Here is a 27,941-nt window from a genome sequence, read left to right as displayed (position 1 = left end):
TAGGTTGCATGGCATGCCTAGGACTATTGATTCTGTTCGCGATGTTAAATTCTTGAGTTACTTTTGGAAGACTTTATGGGCTAAACTTGGCACAAAATTGTTGTTTTCTACTACTTGTCATCCTCGAACGGATGGACAAACTGAAGTTGTCAATAGAACTTTGGGAACAATTTTGCGTGTTATTCTTAAAAAGAACTCGGATTGACATTTCTATGGACTTTATTTTGGGGTTGCCTAGGACTAAGAAGGGGAGGGATTCTATTTTTGTTGTTGTGGATAGATTCTCGAAGATGGCACATTTTATAGCTTGTCATAAAACCGATGATGCTTCAAACATGGCGGATTTGTTCTTTAGAGAAGTCGTTAGGTTGCATGGCATGCCTAGGACTATTGTTTCTGGTCGCGATGTTAAATTCTTGAGTTACTTTTGGAAGACTTTATGGGCTAAACTTGGCACAAAATTGTTGTTTTCTACTACTTTTCATCCTCGAACGGATGGACAAACTGAAGTTGTCAATAGAACTTTGGGAACACTTTTGCGTGCTATTCTTAAAAAGAACTTGGATTGACATTTCTATGGACTTTATTTTGGGGTTGCCTAGGACTAAGAAGGGGAGGGATTCTATTTTGTTGTTGTGGATAGATTCTCGAAGATGGCACATTTTATAGCTTGTCATAAAACCGATGATGCTTCAAACATGGCGGATTTGTTCTTTAGAGAAGTCGTTAGGTTGCATGGCATGCCTAGGACTATTGATTCTGTTCGCGATGTTAAATTCTTGAGTTACTTTTGGAAGACTTTATGGGCTAAACTTGGCACAAAATTGTTGTTTTCTACTACTTGTCATCCTCGAACGGATGGACAAACTGAAGTTGTCAATAGAACTTTGGGAACAATTTTGCGTGCTATTCTTAAAAAGAACTTGGATTGACATTTCTATGGACTTTATTTTGGGGTTGCCTAGGACTAAGAAGGGGAGGGATTCTATTTTGGTTGTTGTGGATAGATTCTCGAAGATGGCACATTTTATAGCTTTTCATAAAACCGATGATGCTTCAAACATCGCGGATTTGTTCTTTAGAGAAGTCGTTAGGTTGCATGGCATGCCTAGGACTATTGATTCTGTTCGCGATGTTAAATTCTTGAGTTACTTTTGGAAGACTTTATGGGCTAAACTTGGCACAAAATTGTTGTTTTCTACTACTTGTCATCCTCGAACGGATGGACAAACTGAAGTTGTCAATAGAACTTTGGGAACAATTTTGCGTGTTATTCTTAAAAAGAACTCGGATTGACATTTCTATGGACTTTATTTTGGGGTTGCCTAGGACTAAGAAGGGGAGGGATTCTATTTTTGTTGTTGTGGATAGATTCTCGAAGATGGCACATTTTATAGCTTGTCATAAAACCGATGATGCTTCAAACATCGCGGATTTGTTCTTTAGAGAAGTCGTTAGGTTGCATGGCATGCCTAGGACTATTGATTCTGTTCGCGATGTTAAATTCTTGAGTTACTTTTGGAAGACTTTATGGGCTAAACTTGGCACAAAATTGTTGTTTTCTACTACTTTTCATCCTCGAACGGATGGACAAACTGAAGTTGTCAATAGAACTTTGGGAACACTTTTGCGTGCTATTCTTAAAAAGAACTTGGATTGACATTTCTATGGACTTTATTTTGGGGTTGCCTAGTACTAAGAAGGGGAGAGATTCTATTTTTGTTGTTGTGGATAGATTCTCTAAGATGGCACATTTTATAGCTTGTCATAAAACCGATGATGCTTCAAACATGGTGGATTTGTTCTTTAGAGAAGTCGTTAGGTTGCATGGCATGCCTAGGAGTATTGTTTCTGGTCGCGATGTTAAATTCTTGAGTTACTTTTGGAAGACTTTATGGGCTAAACTTGGCACAAAATTGTTGTTTTCTACTACTTTTCATCCTCGAACGGATGGACAAACTGAAGTTGTCAATAGAACTTTGGGAACAATTTTGCGTGCTATTCTTAAAAAGAACTTGGATTGACATTTCTATGGACTTTATTTTGGGGTTGCCTAGGACTAAGAAGGGGCGGGATTCTATTTTTGTTGTTGTGGATAGATTCTCGAAGATGGCACATTTTATAGCTTGTCATAATGTGACACCTCTGACCTCTTTAAATAAAATGCACAGCGGAAATAAATTTTTCTTTAAAATATGGAAGGAGTTTCAAAATACATTTTATAAAAGTGTTTACAAAATAACAACATGATCATTCCAATGACATAACAAAATACAAAATATCATTAGTGTGATCATGTTACAAAATGGTACAAAATAATCATCCTTCCAATCTTCGTATGCATATGACCCCCATCCACAGTCAACGTCCCGGTCCGTCGCTCTTATCTGCATCACATGAAAATAACTGAAATGAGAATAAATCTCAGCAAGTGGAACTCTTACATAGCAATGATACATAGTATACACTGTAAAACATGGCTTTTAAATCATAAATACCATCGACTCTGAAACATAAATAACGTAGCAATAACTGTAGCAATAGCAATGGCAATAGATAGCAATACGATGGTATTCTCTTTTCTATGGTTGGATTGATATCAATAGTATCTGTAACTGTGGTTGCCAATATCCCATCGATATAAATCGATAACTGTGAGGGGATAAAAGCCTATGGTCGATGATCATCTAATTGCATGCAATGCCATGGCTATGATAAATCAATCCAATAAAACATTTGAATTCTCAATAGCATTTAAGGCCGTCGTTTCGCAATCTCATAATATTTCTTGTATTCCCTTTATAACAATGGTGAGACATCAATGCCTCCAATAGATAATCAATGAAATCGATACATAACAATGGATCAATGGAAGGGAATAACACTTTGAAACCTTTAAAACACAATACATATAATATCATGTGAGCACAAGGGATGAAATTCCACTTACTACCAATAGAACACCTCAAATAAGCTCTTGGTACACCACCTACAACAATAATCCATAAATAACACCAATATCAACTCTAGATCCACAAGTACAAGCCAAATAATCCATTAAACAACTCAAACATCAAATCCAAAATAACCCTTAACTCAAAACCTCGTTAGAATCGCACCAAAAACTTACCTAAGCTTCCTTATACCACGGAGAACGATGATCTCAAGTCGGAAATCCAAACAAAGCCAAGAATCGAAGATAGGAAGCAAAAGAAATGGATGAAAACCCTTGTCAATGGAGAGAAAATCTCGAAAAGTAGATAGGATAAGGTATGGAATGAAGTCAACTCAATCAAAAAGGTACTAAATAACTCGCCCATACTTACACCGCGGGTGCGCCAACACAAGCACCGCGGGTGCGCCATGCTCTCGGCATACCAAAATAATTCTCATGCACGATCACCGCGGGTGCGGTGCTACAATTACCGCGGGTGCGGTCTCACCGCGGGTGCGGTCCTTGCACTGCCGCGGGTGCGGTGATGCCACGGCCCTCCAAAACCAAAATCATGAATAGTACACCGCGGGGGCACTCATCTAAGAGCGCGGGTGCACTCTACTCACGGCAATGAACAGTACAAACTCAACTAAAATCGATCCGAAACGCTGAAACGAACAATCAACACCAACTAATACCTCAAATAAATAATAACCAATAATACTATAGCCCAAAACACAACTATAAACGACTAATCATAAACCCAATTAACACAATAAAGCTTAAACCGTACCGTACACCGGGCTCGGCTATTACAATCTCCCCTCCTTAGAGGAATTTCGTCCTCGAAATTGACGTCACGACACGAACAACTCAGGATACCTCTCTCTCATCTCAGTCTCTGGTTCCCACGTAGCCTCCTCGATCAAATGGTTCCTCCAAAGGACTTTAACGATGCCGATCTCTTTGTTCCTCAATACTCTGACAGTGCGATCCAAAATCTGGACCGGAATCTCTTGGTAAGTCAAATTCGGCGTCAAGTCCAATGGCTCGTGGCGAAGAACATGGGAAGGATCTGCAATATACTTCCTGAGCATCGATACATGAAACACATTATGGACTCTGTCAAGATCGGGCGGTAGGGCTAATCTGTAGGCTCGGTCACCAACTCTGTCCAATATCTCGAATGGACCAATGAATCTAGGGCTCAACTTGCCCTTCTTGCCAAATCTCATCACCCCCTTGAGAGGTGCTATCTTCAGAAAAACATGATCGCCAACCTCGAACTGCAAAGGTCTGCGACGAACATCTGCATAACTCTTCTGCCTCGACTGAGCAGTCTTCATCCTCTCTCTGATAACTGCAACAACATCGGCAGTCTGCTGGACCAACTCGGGACCCAACATCTTCCTCTCTCCAACCTCATCCCAAAACAAAGGGGATCTGCACTTCCTGCCATAAAGTGCCTCATACGGTGCCATGCCAATCGTCGCCTGGTAGCTATTGTTGTACGTGAACTCCACAAGTGGCAGCTTAGAATCCCAACTACCAGAATAGTCAATAGTACAAGCTCTGAGCATATCCTCCAGAATCTGAATGACTCTCTCTGACTGACCGTCGCTCTGAGGATGATAAGCTGTACTGAAAGCTAATCGAGAACCCAAAGCTCTGTGAAGACTCTTCCAAAACTCGGAGGTAAATCTAGGGTCACGATCAGACACAATCGACACGGGCACACCATGAAGTCTAACAATCTCGGCAATGTAGTCCTCGGCATACTGAGACATCGAATACGTCGTCTTGACTGGGAGAAAATGAGCCGACTTGGTCAATCTATCAACAATGACCCAAATGGAATTATAACCCCTCTGAACTCTGGGCAGACCAGTCACGAAATCCATGGTGATGTGCTCCCACTTCCACTGAGGAATCGGCAAAGATAGCAATGTCCCAGCAGGTCTCTGATGCTCAATCTTAACCTGCTGACAAGTAAGGCACTGAGAAATGAACAAAGCAATATCTCTCTTCATACCTGGCCACCAGTAGAGTCGACGAAGATCCTGATACATCTTCGTACTGCCTGGATGAATCGAATAAGGTGCGGTATGAGCCTCTGTCAAGACGTCTCTACGAATATCGTCGCCAGAAGGAACACAAATGCGGCCTCTGAAAGTCACCAAACCATCACCATTCAGACTAAACTCTGAATTCCCTCTAGCCTCAGCTCTAGCTCTCATCTCTGTCAACTGAACATCAGTCGACTGCTCTCTACGGATCCTGTCCGTCAAAGTAGATCGTATGACCAACGCTGAAAAGCGAGCAATGGTACCTGGAATCACTAGATCAATCTCCTCTCTCTGCAAATCCATCAACAATGGTCTCTGAATCAAAGAACTCAAAGAAGCACTCGACTTGCGGCTCAAAGCATCAGCCACCACATTCGCCTTCCCTGGGTGATAACTGATCGTCACATCGTAATCCTTGACAAGCTCTAACCACCTCCTCTGTCGCATGTTGAGCTCTTTCTGCGAGAACAAATACTTCAAACTCTTGTGGTCTGTAAAGATCTCACACTTTTCGCCATACAGATAATGTCTCCAAATCTTCAGGGCGAAAACCACAGCTGCGAGCTCCAAATCATGCGTCGGATAATTCTTCTCATAATCCTTCAACTGGCGAGACGCATAGGCAATGACCTTACCTCGCTGCATCAACACTGCACCAAGGCCTCTCTTCGACGCATCGGTAAAGACAACAAAGTCCTCTGAACCACTGGGCAAAGAAAGAACAGGAGCTGTCGTCAATCTGTCCTTCAACTCCTGAAATGCACTCTGGCAATCAATAGTCCACTCGAACTTCACAGTCTTCCTCGTCAGATTGGACAATGGCAGGGCAATCTTGGAGAAACCTGAAATGAAACGACGATAGTAACCTGCCAAACCAAGGAAACTGCGAACCTCTGAAACAGTGGTAGGAATAGGCCAACTCTGAATCGCCTCTATCTTCAATGGATCAACAGCAATGCCATCTCTCGAAACAACATGGCCTAGAAAAGAAATCTGATCCAGCCAAAACTCACACTTCTTCAGCTTGGCAAACAACCTCTTCTCTCGCAACAACTGAAGAACAACTCTGAGATGCTCGGCATGAAGCTCTCTGGTCTTGGAATAGATCAAGATATCGTCAATGAAGACAATGACGAAGCTATCCAGATAAGGCTTGAACACACGGTTCATCAGGTCCATGAAGACTGAAGGGGCATTGGTCAAACCAAAAGACATCACAAGAAACTCATAGTGACCATACCTGGTCCGGAAAGCTGTCTTAGGGATATCAGACTCCCTAACCTTCAACTGATAGTAGCCAGACCGAAGATCAATCTTCGAGAACACAGTGGCACCATGGAGCTGATCAAACAAATCATCTATCCGAGGCAACGGATACTTGTTCTTGACAGTCACTTTGTTGAGCTCCCTGTAGTCGATACACAGCCGCAAGGAACCATCCTTCTTCTTGACAAACAGAACCGGAGCTCCCCAAGGCGAAGAACTCGGACGAATAAAGCCTTTGTCTAAAAGATCCTGCAACTGAGTCTTCAACTCCTTCATCTCGGTAGGGGCCATCCTGTACGGAGCCTTAGAGATAGGAACCGTACCTGGAGCTAAATCGATCACAAACTCAACATCCCTATCCGGCGGCAAACCCGGAACATCATCCTCAAACACATCAGCAAACTCCCTCACCACATCAATATCATCTACATTCAACTTAATCAATCTATCAACATCCACAATAGAAGCAAGAAATCCATCGCAACCTCTACACAACAATCTCTCAGCCTCAAGACAAGAAATAAAAGGAAGGACCAGCGAAGTACCTGCACTGGCGAGCGCTCCTCCCTGGCCATCATCTGCAAAAGTCACCTTCTTAGCAACACAATCGATAACTGCACGGTAAGTCGAAAGCCAATCCATGCCAAGAATAACGTCGAAAGCAACCATAGGGATAACAATCAAATCAGCGAAGACAACTCGCTCCTCAATACGAACAGGGCACGCAAAGACAATCGATGTCGGGCACAACACGTCCCCCGAAGGCAAAACAACATTAAGATGAAGGGGAAGAATAGAAGGAACTATACCCAAAGATCTCAAAAATAATTCAGACATAAAAGAATGAGTAGCACCAGTATCAATCAAAGTAGTAGCTACTCTGCCTGAAATCAAAATAGTACTAAGGATCAATGAAGATTCACGATTAATACCTTCCTTCGTCATGGAAAAGATACGACCCTGCACCTTCCCTTGGCTATCTCCCCTCGGGCAATTCCTGGCAACGTGGCCTGCCGCGCCACAACGAAAACAAGTATGAGTGCCCAATCTGCACTCTCCTCGATGATGCTTACCACACTTTGGACACTGCGGCTTCTCAGGATCAAATGGAACTGGAACTGGCGGAGGTTTAGGACTCGACTCCATCTTGCCCTTGCCCTTGAAACGATCCCTGCCCCTCTGATTAGAACCCTGGCCTCTCTGAGCAATGGACTTGGTGTCTCTCTTGCCTCTCCCGGGCAATGTCCTTCTCATCCTGCTCGGCCAACAAAGCTTTGGACACAATCTCCTTGAAAGTAACAGCTTTGGACATGTTGATATCACGACGAATCTCCGCTCTAAGGCCTCGAATGAAATGAGCGCCCTTGTCCTTGTCGTTCGAAGCAATATACGGAGCAAATAGGCAACCTTCCTCAAACTTCAGAATATACTGGCCAACATCCAAGCTCCCCTGCCTAAGTTCCAAGAACTCCGTAACCTTCCTCGCTCGAAGTGCGTCGGGGAAATACTTGTCATAGAACAAGTCAGTGAACTCTGACCACTTCAGTGTCGCAACATCAACTCCAACTTTCGTAGCATTCCACCAAATGCGGGCAGCCTTAACCAACATGAACACTGCACAGCTAATCCTGTCTTTATCCTCGTACTGGAGATGATCGAAGATAGCTTCAAGCGCCTTGACCCACTCGACAGCAACTAGAGGATCGGTGCTACCTGCGAATTCCGGTGGATCCATTCTCTTGAAAGTAGAAAAGACGGCATCAGTGCCAACAGCCTGAGCAACTTGACCTCTCACTTGGCCTCGACCCTGACCTGCTCCTTGCAATCGGAGCAACTGCTGAATCTGATCGCTATGCACCTTAGCCTGCTCCTTAAGCAACTTGCCGAACTCGTCGACAACTCTCGAGGAAGAACTATCCTCACCCTCTGCCGCCTTACGCTTAGGAGGCATACTCTACAATTGCTCACAAGACACCAATCAATAAATATAACAATGGATAGATGCAAGAAAACATACCCGGACAGTTGAAAGTAGACGAAGTCATATGCATTGGTCCGAAGAACACCGCTCTGATACCACTAAATGTGACACCTCTGACCTCTTTAAATAAAATGCACAGCGGAAATAAATTTTTCTTTAAAATATGGAAGGAGTTTCAAAATACATTTTATAAAAGTGTTTACAAAATAACAACATGATCATTCCAATGACATAACAAAATACAAAATATCATTAGTGTGATCATGTTACAAAATGGTACAAAATAATCATCCTTCCAATCTTCGTATGCATATGACCCCCATCCACAGTCAACGTCCCGGTCCGTCGCTCTTATCTGCATCACATGAAAATAACTGAAATGAGAATAAATCTCAGCAAGTGGAACTCTTACATAGCAATGATACATAGTATACACTGTAAAACATGGCTTTTAAATCATAAATACCATCGACTCTGAAACATGAATAACGTAGCAATAACTGTAGCAATAGCAATGGCAATAGATAGCAATACGATGGTATTCTCTTTTCTATGGTTGGATTGATATCAATAGTATCTGTAACTGTGGTTGCCAATATCCCATCGATATAAATCGATAACTGTGAGGGGATAAAAGCCTATGGTCGATGATCATCTAATTGCATGCAATGCCATGGCTATGATAAATCAATCCAATAAAACATTTGAATTCTCAATAGCATTTAAGGCCGTCGTTTCGCAATCTCATAATATTTCTTGTATTCCCTTTATAACAATGGTGAGACATCAATGCCTCCAATAGATAATCAATGAAATCGATACATAACAATGGATCAATGGAAGGGAATAACACTTTGAAACCTTTAAAACACAATACATATAATATCATGTGAGCACAAGGGATGAAATTCCACTTACTACCAATAGAACACCTCAAATAAGCTCTTGGTACACCACCTACAACAATAATCCATAAATAACACCAATATCAACTCTAGATCCACAAGTACAAGCCAAATAATCCATTAAACAACTCAAACATCAAATCCAAAATAACCCTTAACTCAAAACCTCGTTAGAATCGCACCAAAAACTTACCTAAGCTTCCTTATACCACGGAGAACGATGATCTCAAGTCGGAAATCCAAACAAAGCCAAGAATCGAAGATAGGAAGCAAAAGAAATGGATGAAAACCCTTGTCAATGGAGAGAAAATCTCGAAAAGTAGATAGGATAAGGTATGGAATGAAGTCAACTCAATCAAAAAGGTACTAAATAACTCGCCCATACTTACACCGCGGGTGCGCCAACACAAGCACCGCGGGTGCGCCATGCTCTCGGCATACCAAAATAATTCTCATGCACGATCACCGCGGGTGCGGTGCTACAATTACCGCGGGTGCGGTCTCACCGCGGGTGCGGTCCTTGCACTGCCGCGGGTGCGGTGATGCCACGGCCCTCCAAAACCAAAATCATGAATAGTACACCGCGGGGGCACTCATCTAAGAGCGCGGGTGCACTCTACTCACGGCAATGAACAGTACAAACTCAACTAAAATCGATCCGAAACGCTGAAACGAACAATCAACACCAACTAATACCTCAAATAAATAATAACCAATAATACTATAGCCCAAAACACAACTATAAACGACTAATCATAAACCCAATTAACACAATAAAGCTTAAACCGTACCGTACACCGGGCTCGGCTATTACACATAAAACCGATGATGCTTCAAACATCGCGGATTTGTTCTTTAGAGAAGTCGTTAGGTTGCATGGCATGCCTAGGACTATTGATTCTGTTCGCGATTTTAAATTCTTGAGTTACTTTTGGAAGACTTTATGGGCTAAACTTGGCACAAAATTGTTGTTCTCTACTACTTGTCATCCTCGAACGGATGGACAAACTGAAGTTGTCAATAGAACTTTGGGAACACTTTTGCGTGCTATTCTTAAAAAGAACTTGGATTGACATTTCTATGGACTTTATTTTGGGGTTGCCTAAGACTAAGAAGGGGAGGGATTCTATTTTTGTTGTTGTGGATAGATTCTCTAAGATGGCACATTTTATAGCTTGTCATAAAACCGATGATGCTTCAAACATTGCGGATTTGTTCTTTAGAGAAGTCGTTAGGTTGCATGGCATGCCTAGGACTATTGATTCTGTTCGCGATGTTAAATTCTTGAGTTACTTTTGGAAGACTTTATGGGCTAAACTTGGCACAAAATTGTTGTTTTCTACTACTTGTCATCCTCGAACGGATGGACAAACTGAAGTTGTCAATAGAACTTTGGGAACACTTTTGCGTGCTATTCTTAAAAAGAACTTGGATTGACATTTCTATGGACTTTATTTTGGGGTTGCCTAGGACTAAGAAGGGGAGGGATTCTATTTTTGTTGTTGTGGATAGATTCTCGAAGATGGCACATTTTATAGCTTGTCATAAAACCGATGATGCTTCAAACATCGCGGATTTGTTCTTTAGAGAAGTCGTTAGGTTGCATGGCATGCCTAGGACTATTGATTCTGTTCGCGATGTTAAATTCTTGAGTTACTTTTGGAAGACTTTATGGGCTAAACTTGGCACAAAATTGTTGTTTTCTACTACTTGTCATCCTCGAACGGATGGACAAACTGAAGTTGTCAATAGAACTTTGGGAACACTTTTGCGTGCTATTCTTAAAAAGAACTTGGATTGACATTTCTATGGACTTTATTTTGGGGTTGCCTAGGACTAAGAAGGGGAGGGATTCTATTTTTGTTGTTGTGGATAGATTCTCGAAGATGGCACATTTTATAGCTTGTCATAAAACCGATGATGCTTCAAACATCGCGGATTTGTTCTTTAGAGAAGTCGTTAGGTTGCATGGCATGCCTAGGACTATTGATTCTGTTCGCGATGTTAAATTCTTGAGTTACTTTTGGAAGACTTTATGGGCTAAACTTGGCACAAAATTGTTGTTTTCTACTACTTGTCATCCTCGAACGGATGGACAAACTGAAGTTGTCAATAGAACTTTGGGAACACTTTTGCGTGCTATTCTTAAAAAGAACTTGGATTGACATTTCTATGGACTTTATTTTGGGGTTGCCTAGGACTAAGAAGGGGAGGGATTCTATTTTTGTTGTTGTGGATAGATTCTCTAAGATGGCACATTTTATAGCTTGTCATAAAACCGATGATGCTTCAAACATCGCGGATTTGTTCTTTAGAGAAGTCGTTAGGTTGCATGGCATGCCTAGGACTATTGATTCTGTTCGCGATGTTAAATTCTTGAGTTACTTTTGGAAGACTTTATGGGCTAAACTTGGCACAAAATTGTTGTTTTCTACTACTTGTCATCCTCGAACGGATGGACAAACTGAAGTTGTCAATAGAACTTTGGGAACACTTTTGCGTGCTATTCTTAAAAAGAACTTGGATTGACATTTCTATGGACTTTATTTTGGGGTTGCCTAGGTACTAAGAAGGGGAGGGATTCTATTTTTGTTGTTGTGGATAGATTCTCTAAGATGGCACATTTTATAGCTTGTCATAAAACCGATGATGCTTCAAACATGGCGGATTTGTTCTTTAGAGAAGTCGTTAGGTTGCATGGCATGCCTTGGACTATTGTTTCTGGTAGCGATGTTAAATTCTTGAGTTACTTTTGGAAGACTTTATGGGCTAAACTTGGCACAAAATTGTTGTTTTCTACTACTTGTCATCCTCGAACGGATGGACAAACTGAAGTTGTCAATAGAACTTTGGGAACACTTTTGCGTGCTATTCTTAAAAAGAACTTGGATTGACATTTCTATGGACTTTATTTTGGGGTTGCCTAGGACTAAGAAGGGGAGGGATTCTATTTTTGTTGTTGTGGATAGATTCTCTAAGATGGCACATTTTATAGCTTGTCATAAAACCGATGATGCTTCAAACATGGCGGATTTGTTCTTTAGAGAAGTCGTTAGGTTGCATGGCATGCCTTGGACTATTGTTTCTGGTCGCGATGTTAAATTCTTGAGTTACTTTTGGAAGACTTTATGGGCTAAACTTGGCACAAAATTGTTGTTTTCTACTACTTGTCATCCTCGAACGGATGGACAAACTGAAGTTGTCAATAGAACTTTGGGAACACTTTTGCGTGCTATTCTTAAAAAGAACTTGGATTGACATTTCTATGGACTTTATTTTGGGGTTGCCTAGTACTAAGAAGGGGAGGGATTCTATTTTTGTTGTTGTGGATAGATTCTCTAAGATGGCACATTTTATAGCTTGTCATAAAACCGATGATGCTTCAAACATGGCGGATTTGTTCTTTAGAGAAGTCGTTAGGTTGCATGGCATGCCTAGGACTATTGTTTCTGGTCGCGATGTTAAATTCTTGAGTTACTTTTGGAAGACTTTATGGGCTAAACTTGGCACAAAATTGTTGTTTTCTACTACTTGTCATCCTCGAACGGATGGACAAACTGAAGTTGTCAATAGAACTTTGGGAACACTTTTGCGTGCTATTCTTAAAAAGAACTTGGATTGACATTTCTATGGACTTTATTTTGGGGTTGCCTAGGACTAAGAAGGGGAGGGATTCTATTTTTGTTGTTGTGGATAGATTCTCTAAGATGGCACATTTTATAGCTTGTCATAAAACCGATGATGCTTCAAACATGGCGGATTTGTTCTTTAGAGAAGTCGTTAGGTTGCATGGCATGCCTAGGACTATTGATTCTGTTCGCGATGTTAAATTCTTGAGTTACTTTTGGAAGACTTTATGGGCTAAACTTGGCACAAAATTGTTGTTTTCTACTACTTGTCATCCTCGAACGGATGGACAAACTGAAGTTGTCAATAGAACTTTGGGAACACTTTTGCGTGCTATTCTTAAAAAGAACTTGGATTGACATTTCTATGGACTTTATTTTGGGGTTGCCTAGGACTAAGAAGGGGAGGGATTCTATTTTTGTTGTTGTGGATAGATTCTCTAAGATGGCACATTTTATAGCTTGTCATAAAACCGATGATGCTTCAAACATCGCGGATTTGTTCTTTAGAGAAGTCGTTAGGTTGCATGGCATGCCTAGGACTATTGATTCTGTTCGCGATGTTAAATTCTTGAGTTACTTTTGGAAGACTTTATGGGCTAAACTTGGCACAAAATTGTTGTTTTCTACTACTTGTCATCCTCGAACGGATGGACAAACTGAAGTTGTCAATAGAACTTTGGGAACACTTTTGCGTGCTATTCTTAAAAAGAACTTGGATTGACATTTCTATGGACTTTATTTTGGGGTTGCCTAGGACTAAGAAGGGGAGGGATTCTATTTTTGTTGTTGTGGATAGATTCTCTAAGATGGCACATTTATAGCTTGTCATAAAACCGATGATGCTTCAAACATGGCGGATTTGTTCTTTAGAGAAGTCGTTAGGTTGCATGGCATGCCTAGGACTATTGATTCTGTTCGCGATGTTAAATTCTTGAGTTACTTTTGGAAGACTTTATGGGCTAAACTTGGCACAAAATTGTTGTTTTCTACTACTTGTCATCCTCGAACGGATGGACAAACTGAAGTTGTCAATAGAACTTTGGGAACACTTTTGCGTGCTATTCTTAAAAAGAACTTGGATTGACATTTCTATGGACTTTATTTTGGGGTTGCCTAGGACTAAGAAGGGGAGGGATTCTATTTTTGTTGTTGTGGATAGATTCTCGAAGATGGCACATTTTATAGCTTGTCATAAAACCGATGATGCTTCAAACATCGCGGATTTGTTCTTTAGAGAAGTCGTTAGGTTGCATGGCATGCCTAGGACTATTGATTCTGTTCGCGATGTTAAATTCTTGAGTTACTTTTGGAAGACTTTATGGGCTAAACTTGGCACAAAATTGTTGTTTTCTACTACTTGTCATCCTCGAACGGATGGACAAACTGAAGTTGTCAATAGAACTTTGGGAACACTTTTGCGTGCTATTCTTAAAAAGAACTTGGATTGACATTTCTATGGACTTTATTTTGGGGTTGCCTAGGTACTAAGAAGGGGAGGGATTCTATTTTTGTTGTTGTGGATAGATTCTCTAAGATGGCACATTTTATAGCTTGTCATAAAACCGATGATGCTTCAAACATGGCGGATTTGTTCTTTAGAGAAGTCGTTAGGTTGCATGGCATGCCTAGGACTATTGTTTCTGGTCGCGATGTTAAATTCTTGAGTTACTTTTGGAAGACTTTATGGGCTAAACTTGGCACAAAATTGTTGTTTTCTACTACTTGTCATCCTCGAACGGATGGACAAACTGAAGTTGTCAATAGAACTTTGGGAACACTTTTGCGTGCTATTCTTAAAAAGAACTTGGATTGACATTTCTATGGACTTTATTTTGGGGTTGCCTAGGACTAAGAAGGGGAGGGATTCTATTTTTGTTGTTGTGGATAGATTCTCGAAGATGGCACATTTTATAGCTTGTCATAAAACCGATGATGCTTCAAACATCGCGGATTTGTTCTTTAGAGAAGTCGTTAGGTTGCATGGCATGCCTAGGACTATTGATTCTGTTCGCGATGTTAAATTCTTGAGTTACTTTTGGAAGACTTTATGGGCTAAACTTGGCACAAAATTGTTGTTTTCTACTACTTGTCATCCTCGAACGGATGGACAAACTGAAGTTGTCAATAGAACTTTGGGAACACTTTTGCGTGCTATTCTTAAAAAGAACTTGGATTGACATTTCTATGGACTTTATTTTGGGGTTGCCTAGGACTAAGAAGGGGAGGGATTCTATTTTTGTTGTTGTGGATAGATTCTCTAAGATGGCACATTTTATAGCTTGTCATAAAACCGATGATGCTTCAAACATCGCGGATTTGTTCTTTAGAGAAGTCGTTAGGTTGCATGGCATGCCTAGGACTATTGATTTCTGTTCGCGATGTTAAATTCTTGAGTTACTTTTGGAAGACTTTATGGGCTAAACTTGGCACAAAATTGTTGTTTTCTACTACTTGTCATCCTCGAACGGATGGACAAACTGAAGTTGTCAATAGAACTTTGGGAACACTTTTGCGTGCTATTCTTAAAAAGAACTTGGATTGAAATTTCTATGGACTTTATTTTGGGGTTGCCTAGGTACTAAGAAGGGGAGGGATTCTATTTTTGTTGTTGTGGATAGATTCTCTAAGATGGCACATTTTATAGCTTGTCATAAAATCGATGATGCTTCAAACATGGCGGATTTGTTCTTTAGAGAAGTCGTTAGGTTGCATGGCATGCCTTGGACTATTGTTTCTGGTAGCGATGTTAAATTCTTGAGTTACTTTTGGAAGACTTTATGGGCTAAACTTGGCACAAAATTGTTGTTTTCTACTACTTTTCATCCTCGAACGGATGGACAAACTGAAGTTGTCAATAGAACTTTGGGAACACTTTTGCGTGCTATTCTTAAAAAGAACTTGGATTGACATTTCTATGGACTTTATTTTGGGGTTGCCTAGGACTAAGAAGGGGAGGGATTCTATTTTTGTTGTTGTGGATAGATTCTCTAAGATGGCACATTTTATAGCTTGTCATAAACCGATGATGCTTCAAACATGGCGGATTTGTTCTTTAGAGAAGTCGTTAGGTTGCATGGCATGCCTTGGACTATTGTTTCTGGTAGCGATGTTAAATTCTTGAGTTACTTTTGGAAGACTTTATGGGCTAAACTTGGCACAAAATTGTTGTTTTCTACTACTTGTCATCCTCGAACGGATGGACAAACTGAAGTTGTCAATAGAACTTTGAGAACACTTTTGCGTGCTATTCTTAAAAAGAACTTGGATTGACATTTCTATGGACTTTATTTTGGGGTTGCCTAGTACTAAGAAGGGGAGAGATTCTATTTTTGTTGTTGTGGATAGATTCTCTAAGATGGCACATTTTATAGCTTGTCATAAAACCGATGATGCTTCAAACATGGCGGATTTGTTCTTTAGAGAAGTCGTTAGGTTGCATGGCATGCCTAGGAGTATTGTTTCTGGTCGCGATGTTAAATTCTTGAGTTACTTTTGGAAGACTTTATGGGCTAAACTTGGCACAAAATTGTTGTTTTCTACTACTTTTCATCCTCGAACGGATGGACAAACTGAAGTTGTCAATAGAACTTTGGGAACACTTTTGCGTGCTATTCTTAAAAAGAACTTGGATTGACATTTCTATGGACTTTATTTTGGGGTTGCCTAGGACTAAGAAGGGGAGGGATTCTATTTTGTTGTTGTGGATAGATTCTCGAAGATGGCACATTTTATAGCTTGTCATAAAACCGATGATGCTTCAAACATGGCGGATTTGTTCTTTAGAGAAGTCGTTAGGTTGCATGGCATGCCTAGGACTATTGATTCTGTTCGCGATGTTAAATTCTTGAGTTACTTTTGGAAGACTTTATGGGCTAAACTTGGCACAAAATTGTTGTTTTCTACTACTTGTCATCCTCGAACGGATGGACAAACTGAAGTTGTCAATAGAACTTTGGGAACAATTTTGCGTGCTATTCTTAAAAAGAACTTGGATTGACATTTCTATGGACTTTATTTTGGGGTTGCCTAGGACTAAGAAGGGGAGGGATTCTATTTTTGTTGTTGTGGATAGATTCTCGAAGATGGCACATTTTATAGCTTGTCATAAAACCGATGATGCTTCAAACATCGCGGATTTGTTCTTTAGAGAAGTCGTTAGGTTGCATGGCATGCCTAGGACTATTGATTCTGTTCGCGATGTTAAATTCTTGAGTTACTTTTGGAAGACTTTATGGGCTAAACTTGGCACAAAATTGTTGTTTTCTACTACTTGTCATCCTCGAACGGATGGACAAACTGAAGTTGTCAATAGAACTTTGGGAACACTTTTGCGTGCTATTCTTAAAAAGAACTTGGATTGACATTTCTATGGACTTTATTTTGGGGTTGCCTAGGACTAAGAAGGGGAGGGATTCTATTTTTGTTGTTGTGGATAGATTCTCGAAGATGGCACATTTTATAGCTTGTCATAAAACCGATGATGCTTCAAACATCGCGGATTTGTTCTTTAGAGAAGTCGTTAGGTTGCATGGCATGCCTAGGACTATTGATTCTGTTCGCGATGTTAAATTCTTGAGTTACTTTTGGAAGACTTTATGGGCTAAACTTGGCACAAAATTGTTGTTTTCTACTACTTGTCATCCTCGAACGGATGGACAAACTGAAGTTGTCAATAGAACTTTGGGAACACTTTTGCGTGCTATTCTTAAAAAGAACTTGGATTGACATTTCTATGGACTTTATTTTGGGGTTGCCTAGGACTAAGAAGGGGAGGGATTCTATTTTGTTGTTGTGGATAGATTCTCTAAGATGGCACATTTTATAGCTTGTCATAAAACCGATGATGCTTCAAACATGGCGGATTTGTTCTTTAGAGAAGTCGTTAGGTTGCATGGCATGCCTAGGACTATTGTTTCTGGTCGCGATGTTAAATTCTTGAGTTACTTTTGGAAGACTTTATGGGCTAAACTTGGCACAAAATTGTTGTTTTCTACTACTTGTCATCCTCGAACGGATGGACAAACTGAAGTTGTCAATAGAACTTTGGGAACACTTTTGCGTGCTATTCTTAAAAAGAACTTGGATTGACATTTCTATGGACTTTATTTTGGGGTTGCCTAGGACTAAGAAGGGAGGGATTCTATTTTTGTTGTTGTGGATAGATTCTCTAAGATGGCACATTTTATAGCTTGTCATAAAACCGATGATGCTTCAAACATCGCGGATTTGTTCTTTAGAGAAGTCGTTAGGTTGCATGGCATGCCTAGGACTATTGATTCTGTTCGCGATGTTAAATTCTTGAGTTACTTTTGGAAGACTTTATGGGCTAAACTTGGCACAAAATTGTTGTTTTCTACTACTTGTCATCCTCGAACGGATGGACAAACTGAAGTTGTCAATAGAACTTTGGGAACACTTTTGCGTGCTATTCTTAAAAAGAACTTGGATTGACATTTCTATGGACTTTATTTTGGGGTTGCCTAGTACTAAGAAGGGGAGGGATTCTATTTTTGTTGTTGTGGATAGATTCTCTAAGATGGCACATTTTATAGCTTGTCATAAAACCGATGATGCTTCAAACATGGCGGATTTGTTCTTTAGAGAAGTCGTTAGGTTGCATGGCATGCCTAGGACTATTGATTCTGTTCGCGATGTTAAATTCTTGAGTTACTTTTGGAAGACTTTATGGGCTAAACTTGGCACAAAATTGTTGTTTTCTACTACTTGTCATCCTCGAACGGATGGACAAACTGAAGTTGTCAATAGAACTTTGGGAACACTTTTGCGTGCTATTCTTAAAAAGAACTTGGATTGACATTTCTATGGACTTTATTTTGGGGTTGCCTAGTACTAAGAAGGGGAGGGATTCTATTTTTGTTGTTGTGGATAGATTCTCTAAGATGGCACATTTTATAGCTTGTCATAAAACCGATGATGCTTCAAACATGGCGGATTTGTTCTTTAGAGAAGTCGTTAGGTTGCATGGCATGCCTAGGACTATTGTTTCTGGTCGCGATGTTAAATTCTGGAGTTACTTTTGGAAGACTTTATGGGCTAAACTTGGCACAAAATTGTTGTTTTCTACTACTTGTCATCCTCGAACGGATGGACAAATTGAAGTTTTTATAGAACTTTGGGAACACTTTTGCGTGCTATTCTTAAAAAGAACTTGGATTGACATTTCTATGGACTTTATTTTGGGGTTGCCTAGGACTAAGAAGGGGAGGGATTCTATTTTTGTTGTTGTGGATAGATTCTCGAAGATGGCCCATTTTATAGCATGTCATAAAACCGATGATGCTTCAAACATCGCGGATTTGTTCTTTAGAGAAGTCGTTAGGTTGCATGGCATGCCTAGGACTATTGATTCTGTTCGCGATGTTAAATTCTTGAGTTACTTTTGGAAGACTTTATGGGCTAAACTTGGCACAAAATTGTTGTTTTCGACTACTTGTCATCCTCGAACGGATGGACAAACTGAAGTTGTAATAGAACTTTGGGAACAATTTTGCGTGCTATTCTTAAAAAGAACTTGGATTGACATTTCTATGGACTTTATTTTGGGGTTGCCTATGTAACGAACCGTATTCTACACTACTTAAAATTTGCGGAAAAATTAAAAATTTTCTTAAATAAAAACATTCATACGGTCGTCACTCAACATTCATAAAAATAAATCTCACAATCATCCGTCACCAATAAAATTTTGCTAAAAGAAACTGTCTCAAAACGTCTCACGTTCAAATCAAAACATCAGAGTATTTTAAAAATTTGCATAAACATAAACTTGCGGTCCTCGGGTTTAGCCTGCCACTCAGCCCAAGCCTGCCCCTTGGTCATCACCTCCTGTCCCCTCAACATAGTCACCTGCATCGATCAAGTCTAGTGAGTCTAAAGACTCAACACGTATAAACTGGAATAACGAGTACTACATAATAAGGTCGCATGCAACTTTAAAATAGGACATACATAATTTGAAACTTGAACTTGCGCATTAAAACTTGAACATACGTACATACATACTTCGACGTGCCATAACTTAAACTTTCATAAACATACTGCATACGTAAACATACATAACTTCATCATTTTTGCGTAGAGGCATGTTTCAAAGCGAGTGACCCATAACGTAAAAGAGCCTGATCAGACTATACCACAGTACTGGGCTGACAGGGACGTATCCACCGCCGCATCCATAAGATCCCTGTTCATAATTTAACAGGCCAGTTGATCCACGTTCATAATTTAACGCTTCACAACCACGATCTAACCCGTTCATAATTTAACGGGCGGATTGGTCCCCGTTCATAGTTTAACGCTTTCCAATCCTAACATAACTTGGTCACTAGATATTTAGCATACCTCAAAAACTTAACATATTTCCTTGCACGTCATACATACTTACTTGGCGTTGAGGGATTCGTTGGACCTCGATCGGAGCCGTTGCTGCACATACTAACATGAAGTTCCATTCTTATCTTGCATAACTTAGACGTAAATATCATACTTACTCTCAAGTTCAATCGATACTTAGGACGTTCTAACGTTTCCCATAACACGACCCTGGATAATCCTTGCACTAAACCATAACATCAAACCTCAAACGTGTTATAATATTTTTCCCAAAATATGAAGGATACGGACCCCGTACCTACATCCGTACATGGGTCCGTGTAGGTACTGGAAGTTGTGTGCGCAGAAATGAGGAGACACGGACCCCGTGCTGAGGTCCGGGTAGGGGTCCGTGTAGACACTGTAAAAAGACATAGCAAAGGAGGGAGGGGCACGGACCCCGTGCATAGTTCCGTGTGGGGGTCCGTGTAGACACTATAAAAAAGACACTACGGAGGAACAAAAGGCACGGACCCCGTGTAGAGGTCCGGGTGTGGGTCCGTGTACCTACTGTGAACGCGAACCAACGAAAATTTTGTACATGTTTCGCTTAACTTTCTAGACTCGATTGCACTGACTATGAATCGACACCACGAGATCATCTTAGGCTACTAATTCAATGACCCAAGCCTAAACAATTGTCCCAAAACAACCCAAAATCACAATCAACCCAACAAACCCGTGAACGAGACTTTTTGACAACAAACGGTTCTATACGACATTCAATCTCCCAAGCGCCTAATGACAAGAAACGAAGCTTCATTATACATCCCAACATCATAAATAATATACCTATACGCAGCAACGATCACCCGTCGATCCCCAACGAGGCCTGCAACATAAAACTTCAAGAACATAATTTACGTAAAAGTCGCAGTTTGAGCAGTCCCACGAAAGACGCCATAACTCACTCAATTTTTGTCCAAAAATTTCGAATCATATATCAAATCGAAGTTATCGAAACGCTCTACGACTTTGCCGTTGAAAGTTTTCCCAAAATATGAACAGAAAAATCGCAGTTTTGACATGAACAGTAAAAACGAAGTTTTAGATCTAAAAATTTTCCTTCGAAATTGATCCGATTCATGATCCGCTCAAACTACTATCATCATACATAACTTTTACGCATAAAAACTATGCAATACAATATATGACTTGATCGACACAGCAAGAACAGATTATACGTGCCTTTAAGATGATAACGTTACCGAAAGACGACACCGAAGCGGAGATAGAGAGATGCTTGATCCGGGACTGAACGTGGCACCGTTTTTCTCGAAATAAAATCACGAAAATCTTGCTGGAAAATGAAGGGAAGGGGGCGGCTGCTATAGGCTTTAGAACCCTAGGTTTTGCTCTTTGAAAATAATAAAAGTCTAGAATGAACTTGTGTGTGTGTTTGTGCGTGTCTAGGTGTGTGTAAAAGTGTGTTTGTGTGTGTGCGTGTGTTTTAAATATTAGGAGACTAACTTTTGGTTTACTAAAATAATTGTCTACTAATTAAAACACTAACTCACACTCAACTTTTAATTAAAACTCTTCAATTAAAATATAACACACCATACTAGACTTTAAAAGTTCTAAAATCATAAACTCACAAAATAGTTATTTTAGGATTCAAAGTGCTAACATCTCACTAAATTATTTAAAATGCCCCCAAACTCAACTTAAAATAAAATACCATCTCTAAATTGCCAAATTCGTCACCGGGTCTTTTCCTCAATCCGTCTCGAATGATCGCCTGAAACATGAAACTCGAAAGACATTTTAACGTGCATCACATAAACATAAATAATTTAAAATAATGCATTTAAATAAATCATGCATCGCCAAAACTCATTTAAAATTAATTTAAATGATTTAATAATTAAATGAATGCATGGGTTATACGTGTATTAAATTTGGGCACTACAGTTCCTCCCCCACTTATAAAAATTTCGTCCTCGAAATTAAGTCTTACTGAACAACTCCGGGTAGCGAAGTCTCATGTCGGCCTCTGACTCCCAAGTGGCTTCTTCCACTGATTGATTCAGCCATTGAACTTTGACCAACTTAGTCGTCTTGTTCCGAAGTCTGCGCTCCTGTCTGTCTAGGATTTGGACTGGTTTCTCCTCGTAAGACAAGTCTGGAGTCAACTGCAGCGGCTCATAACTCAGAACATGAGAAGGATTAGCCAAATATTTTCTCAGCATCGAGACATGGAACACATTGTGCACCCCGGCCAGATTCGGCGGAAGGGCTACACGATACGCTAGCGTCCCAACTCTGTCCAAGATCTCAAACGGTCCAATAAACCTCGGACTCAACTTGCCTCTCTTTCCAAATCTCATAACACCCTTCATAGGTGCTATCTTGATAAAAACGTGATCTCCTACGGCAAACTCGAGATCTCTCCTCCTTTTATCTGCATAGCTCTTCTGACGGCTCTGGGCGGTCTTCATTCTGTCACGAATTTTGACCACCACGTCTGCAGTCTGCTGAACTATTTCTGGGCCAAGTTCTGTCCTCTCACCAACTTCATCCCAATGAACTGGTGATCTGCACTTCCTCCCGTACAACGCCTCATAGGGAGCCATACCAATAGATGCTTGGAAGCTGTTGTTGTATGTGAACTCCACTAGAGGTAGTCTAGACTCCCAAGTTCCTTGAAAATCAATCATGCACGCCCTTAGCAAGTCCTCTAAAACCTGAATCACTCGCTCAGACTGACCATCTGTCTGTTGGTGAAAAGCTGTACTGAAAAGCAACTTCGTCCCCATGGCTGCATGTAAGCTCTTCCAGAAGGACGATGTAAACCTCGGGTCCCTGTCGGACACAATAGAGACTGGGAAACCATGCAACCGGACGATCTCCTGGATATAAAGATCCGCATACTGCGTCATGGAGAAAGTCGTCTTCACTGGCAGAAAATGCGCTGACTTAGTGAGTCGGTCTACTATAACCCAAATGGAATTCGATCCTCTGACTGATCTCGGCAACCCAACAACAAAATCCATAGTAATGTTCTCCCACTTCCACTCGAGGATGGGGAGTGACTTTACCAACCCTGCTGGTCTCTGATGTTCAGCTTTTACTTGCTGACAAGTGAGACATTCTGATACAAACCTACGGATGTCTCGCTTCATCCCTGGCCACCAATACAATAACTGAAGGTCTTTGTACATCTTGGTGCCTCCTGGGTGAATGGAATACGGAGATGCGTGTGCCTCTGTCAAAATATCCTGTCTGATCGAACCAACACTAGGCACCCACATTCTACCTCTGTATCTCACAATTCCGTCTGAAACTGTGTACAGCACACTGCCCTTGGCTTCGTCTTTCAGTCTCCATTTCTGTAACTGCTCATCTGAAGGCTAGCCTGCTCGGATTCGGTCTAGCAAATCAGATTTGACTGTCAGATTAGACAGCCTAGGAGCCTTGCCATCACGATAAATCTCTAGACCAAACTTCTGAATCTCCGACTGTAGTGGTCTCTGAGATGTCAACTGAGCTACCACTGCCACTTTTCTGCTCAAGGCGTCTGCGACAACATTAGCTTTTCCCGGATGGTAGCTAATCTCGCAGTCGTAATCTTTCACAAGTTCTAACCACCGTCTCTGTCTCATATTCAACTCTTTCTGCGTGAAGAAATATTTCAGACTCTTGTGGTCGGTGAAAATCTGGCATTTCTCGCCGTATAGGTAGTGTCTCCAAATTTTCAGTGCGAAGACGACGGCGGCTAAATCAAGATCGTGCGTCGGGTAGTTCTTCTCGTGCACCTTTAACTGTCTGAAAGCATAAGCTATGACCCGACCTTGCTGCATCAACACTGCGCCTAATCCGAGCTTAGATGCATCGGTATAAAGCACAAACTCGCCTTGCCCTGTCGGCATGGCTAGCACTGGCGCTGAAATAAGAGCTTGCTTCAAGGTGTCGAAGCTCTTCTGGCATTCCTCGCTCCACACAAACTTTGCATTTTTCTTGGTTAGTGAGGTGAGCGGCACTGCTATGGACGAAAATCCCTTAATAAACTTACGGTAGTAGCCTGCTAAACCCAAAAAGCTGCGGATTTATGATGCGTTCTTTGGCTCAACCCATTCCTTAACGGCTGCTACTTTCGATGGGTCCACCTCAATACCACTGCTGGAGACTATATGCCCCAAAAATGCAACTTTCTGCAGCCAAAATTCACACTTACTGAACTTCTCAAATAACTTGCGACTCTGCAAGGTCTGCAAAACTGTCCTCAAATGCTGGTTGTGCTCCTCATGGCTCTTCGAGTAAATAAGAATGTCGTCAATGAATACTATGACGAACTGATCGAGGAACGGCTGAAATACTCGGTTCATGAGATCCATGAAAATTGCTGGAGCGTTGGTCAATCCAAACGGCATTACTAAGAACTCGTAATGCCCGTATCTGGTCCTGAAAGCTGTCTTATGAACATCTGCATACTTAACTTTCAGCTGATGATACCCTGATCGAAGATCTATCTTAGAGAACACGGTAGCTCCCTGCAACTGATCGAACAAGTCTTCGATTCTAGGTAACGGGTATTTGTTCTTGATCGTTACCTTGTTTAGTTCACGGTAATCGATGCACAACCTCATGCTCCCATCCTTCTTCTTCACAAAGAGCACTGGTGCGCCCCACGGTGAGAAACTAGGGCGGATAAAGCCTTTGTCGAGGAGCTCTTGAATCTGCTGCTTGAGCTCTAACATCTCAGCTGGAGCTAACCTGTATGGCGCCTTAGAGATTGGCGCTGTGCCTGGCACGAGATCGATTGCAAACTCCACCTCTCTCTCTGGTGGAAGGCCGGTGACGTCATCAGGAAAGACGTCTGGAAATTCTTCGACTACAGGTACCTCTGACAGAGATGGAGTGGGCACGTCAGGCGCTGAAATAATACTAGCCAAAAAGGCCTGACATCCCTTGGAGATCAAACTCCTCGCCTGCATGCATGAAATCATGCGAGGAAAGCTTCTCCATCTGGCTGGCTCAAAAAGAAATTGCTCCATGCCCGGCGGTCTAACTAAAACTGACCTCTTCTGAAAATCTATCAGAACTCTATTCTTAGTCAGCCAGTCCATGCCCAAGATAATGTCGAATTCTGGCATCGGCAATATGATTAAATCTGCATACACTAGGTGGCCATGCAGTTCTAGGTCGATATCTCTGACCACACTGGTAGCTAACAGCTCTTCCCCTGATGGGACTACTACCGAAAAATTCACGTCTAGGCCGATGGACTTGAGGTCTAAATGATTGGCAAACGTCTCAGATATGAAGGAGTGGGTTGCTCCTGAATCTATCAGTGCAGTTGTAGCTAATCTCTTTATGAAAATATTCCCTGAGAAGCGTTAGCACAACACAACTTATACCCCAAGACACTAACAAGATAGTAACCCAAATATACTCAAACAATACTAGCATCCTACTTATCCCAAGTAAACTTCCACATGCAAATCAAATAGTACTGAACTTAGGTAGAAAAGATTACCGGTAAGTAAAGTAGTGTCTGGGTCCGCCTCCTGTGCATGCATGGCTGAATACCCTGCCCTGGGTTGGCTGCTTCCACTGCGGGCACTCCTTCAGCATATGATCTGTAGCTCCACACTTGAAGCACCTGCCTGATCCATACAAGCACTGTCCCGGGTGCTGACGATTGCATTTAGGACACACGGGGAAGGCAACGGGCTTCTGAGGCGCCCCTTGCTGCTGAACTGGACCCTTGCCCTTTGGTGGTCCATGATAGGGCTTCTTCGCTGGCGGCCCCTGATACGGTTTCTTAAAGTGGGGTCGCTGATTCTGCTGCTGATGGTGAGGCTGCGGTGGAGCCTGATAGGGCCTCTTGCCCTGCCTGTCAGCCTCAATATCTCGCTGGTCCTGCTCTGCCGCCAAAGCTCGGGACACGGCGACTGCATAAGAAGTGGGACCAGCTACTCGGACGTCGTGGCGCAAGATCGGCCGCAAACCATTCAGGAAATGTCTCAGTTTTGCCTGTGCATCATTCGCAATAAGGGGCACGAAGTGACACCCCCTCTCAAACTTTCTCACAAACTCTGCCACGCTACTATCTCCTTGCCGCAGCGTCATGAACTCGTTGGTGAGTCGGGTTCGTACTTCCTCAGTGAAGTACTTGGAGTAGAAAACCTCTTTAAAACCATTCCAAGGCAGCACTTGTAAGTTGACTGCCACAGATGCACTTTCCCACCACAACCTAGCGTCTCCAGTTAATAAGAATATAGCACATCTGACCCTGTCAGCGTCCGTCAGTTCCATGAAATCAAATATCACCTCGATGGACTTGATCCATCCCTCCGCCACCATCGGGTCAGTAGTACCCGAGAACTCCTTCGGGCTCATCCTCCGGAACCTCTCATATACCGCCTCAGGTCTAGGCCTCTCCTCGGGGCCTACAGCAGTCTGGTTCCTCGCAAACTGCGCGAAGAACTGAGTCATACCAGCAAGCATCTGAGCCTGCATATCTGGTGGTGGAGGTGGAGGAGGATTGGCCCTCTCCTCATCTCGATGTTCCCTGTCCTCTACTCGGTGCTCTCTGTTCTCATCCCTTGTTTCACGGTCGATCACACGTCTAGGAGGTATACTGTTCCAATAAATTACCCAACACGTAAACCCAACATGCATGAACATATATCAATATTTTATGATGCACGTAAATTGAACTTAAAACATAGACATGCTGAAATCATGACTTAATGCGTAGTACATAGCATAGCTCAAAACTTTAAAACTTACAGACTTGAGGTGTGACTTCGTGAGCTTCTTGCGACTGGCAATAGGCATAACCCTTTACAAGAACCTGGCTCTGATACCAACTGTAACGAACCGTATTCTACACTACTTAAAATTTGCGGAAAAATTAAAAATTTTCTTAAATAAAAACATTCATACGGTCGTCACTCAACATTCATAAAAATAAATCTCACAATCATCCGTCACCAATAAAATTTTGCTAAAAGAAACTGTCTCAAAACGTCTCACGTTCAAATCAAAACATCAGAGTATTTTAAAAATTTGCATAAACATAAACTTGCGGTCCTCGGGTTTAGCCTGCCACTCAGCCCAAGCCTGCCCCTTGGTCATCACCTCCTGTCCCCTCAACATAGTCACCTGCATCGATCAAGTCTAGTGAGTCTAAAGACTCAACACGTATAAACTGGAATAACGAGTACTACATAATAAGGTCGCATGCAACTTTAAAATAGGACATACATAATTTGAAACTTGAACTTGCGCATTAAAACTTGAACATACGTACATACATACTTCGACGTGCCATAACTTAAACTTTCATAAACATACTGCATACGTAAACATACATAAATTCATCATTTTTGCGTAGAGGCATGTTACAAAGCGAGTGACCCATAACAGAAAAGAGCCTGATCAGACTATACCACAGTACTGGGCTGACAGGGACGTATCCACTGCCGCATCCATAAGATCCCTGTTCATAATTTAACAGGCCAGTTGATCCACGTTCATAATTTAACGCTTCACAACCACGATCTAACCCGTTCATAATTTAACGGGCGGATTGGTCCCCGTTCATAATTTAACGCTTTCCAATCCTAACATAACTTGGTCACAAGATATTTAGCATACCTCAAAAACTTAACATATTTCCTTGCACGTCATACATACTTACTTGGCGTTGAGGGATTCGTTGGACCTCGATCGGAGCCGTTGCTGCACATACTAACATGAAGTTCCATTCTTATCTTGCATAACTTAGACGTAAATATCATACTTACTCTCAAGTTC

The 27,941-nt window shown here is 41.5% G+C and overlaps 1 pseudogene; it reads left to right on the top strand.

Annotated features, from left to right (window-relative positions):
* LOC140820814 (photosystem II 22 kDa protein 2, chloroplastic-like) overlaps positions 1 to 27,941 on the top strand; it is an 82,285-nt pseudogene that overhangs the window by 2,776 nt on the left and 51,568 nt on the right.

Source organism: Primulina eburnea, unplaced genomic scaffold (genome assembly GCF_022965805.1).
Source record: "Primulina eburnea isolate SZY01 unplaced genomic scaffold, ASM2296580v1 ctg168, whole genome shotgun sequence".
Lineage (NCBI taxonomy): Eukaryota > Viridiplantae > Streptophyta > Magnoliopsida > Lamiales > Gesneriaceae > Primulina > Primulina eburnea.
Note: the sequence above shows the minus strand (reverse complement) of the source record. Positions and strands in the feature narration are given on the sequence as shown.